Below are 1,635 nucleotides of genomic sequence, written 5' to 3'. Positions count from 1 at the left end.
CGTGGCGCGAACGTGGCGCACGGCGAGGAGACCCCCCAGCGCGGAGTGGGACAACCATGTGCGTCTCCTTCGTTACCGAATGCACTGCACGCGCGTCCAGGTCACGCAGAGGCGGGCCGGCGGCGGGAGGGGCTGCGTCTGTTTTCCTGCGACAACACGATGGGAAGCGCTGGCTCACACGCAGGCGGCTGATGAAGTCCTCGAGACGTGACGACATGTCAGGCAGGTGCTGCCGCAGCGACTCGCTACCCCCACCCCCCTCGCCACCCTCCCTGAACGGGAACGGCACCTCCGTGTTCTCTACGCTCCGAGGAGCACTTCTGAGAAACGGGGAGAATTTCACATTCTGTGATTTGGTCTGAATCTCTCCTCATTTCGGATAATGAGGAAGAGGAAGAAGCACCTTTGCTGCCCAGGAAACAGCGCTTCCTCTAGCCTTCTTGGACTGGGACCCGCATGAAAATGGGTGTCACAGGAGTTTGCCTGATTCCGTATTAATTTATACGTGAACACCTCTTCTGTCACCCCCATAGGAATAGCCAAACATTGTCAGGGCTGCGTAGAGAATATTCTGGAAAGGCGGTTTGAATTTGCACACATCAGGTATTTGCACTGGAGTGTCCACAGTCTTGCGTATCCCTGTACAAATTAAGGCTGGAAGATCTTTTGGTTTTAAGGTATTTTGAGCGATCTTAGCGTACTTTTAGGGAAAAGCCCAAATCATTACGGCATGCCTTGTCCGTTATATTCTAAATAAGTAGAGGCAACATGACTTCAACAGCAACTGGCAGATTATGGCGCCGACTCCTACCAGGGGCCATCCTTCTCTCTCTCTCTCTCTCTCTCTCTCTCTCTCAGGATCATAATATCTAACGTTTGCTTTCGGAGTTGGGATGGCCTTTGCGTGTTTTTCTCGTCCGGACGTTCTGGAGGGTCTCTGTATGGCCTTGTCACCAGGTGGCACGTTGCTGTCCCTTGGCTTCTCTCCTGTGGGCTCCAAGCCCTCGGTGACTGTGAGCGAGAGCAGGTTACAGGGCAGGTCGGAGACGCCGTAGTTATGGTCCCTGCTCACGGCATCACACGAAGCCCTTCCCCCCTCGGGAACCACGTGCTGTGTCTGTGCCGAGAGCTCTGTCTGTTCATCTGTTGCCTCTGGTTTCCTACCCCACGTGAGACGGAAACCACTGGGCCTCGTCCTCTGCACGTGGTTCTACTCGGAGCCCAGCTGGCAGCGTCCTCTCTCCCGCCTGCTGAGTATCTGCTTTGCCCGCCCCTCCGCTCGCCCGGCCCCGCGTTTGGAATCAGCACCAGGAGGACCGTGTTCTGCAGCCGGGTGTGGCCACGCCCGCAGGGACTGGGCCGGCCGCTGGGCCGAGGTTCCAGTGCAGAGGCCACAGGCGCACGTGCCGATGCCACGCCGGGAGCCGGGCGGGTTTTCCGGCTCCGCTGATTGATGAGAAGGGAGAGCTGGGGCTCGAATTAAATTCGCTGGGAAATCAGTGCAGGGATTGGCTTGCGATCTGATTGGTGTAAAATCGATGAACAACTCGCTTAATCCTCTGGCATGAAACGCGGCCCCGAAAGGGGATGTTGGCCGCCTCCCGCAGAGCCCCACCCGCCGGGCGATGGTGCACA

At 57.6% G+C, this 1,635-nt stretch overlaps 1 long non-coding RNA gene across 1 annotated transcript in view; it reads left to right on the top strand.

Moving 5' to 3' along the window:
- The first annotated feature begins 33 nt into the window (after window positions 1–33).
- LOC106726282 overlaps window positions 34–1,635 on the top strand; it is a 3,383-nt gene continuing 1,781 nt past the window's right edge. Inside the window, exon 1 of the long non-coding RNA XR_001362311.1 lies at window positions 34–603. This is a non-coding gene — a long non-coding RNA (uncharacterized LOC106726282). The remainder of the gene's footprint in view (window positions 604–1,635) is intronic.

The sequence above is a fragment of the Myotis brandtii genome, unplaced genomic scaffold (assembly GCF_000412655.1).
Source record: "Myotis brandtii unplaced genomic scaffold, ASM41265v1 scaffold247, whole genome shotgun sequence".
NCBI classification, from domain to species: domain Eukaryota; kingdom Metazoa; phylum Chordata; class Mammalia; order Chiroptera; family Vespertilionidae; genus Myotis; species Myotis brandtii.
This window is presented reverse-complemented; position numbering and strand designations above follow the sequence as displayed.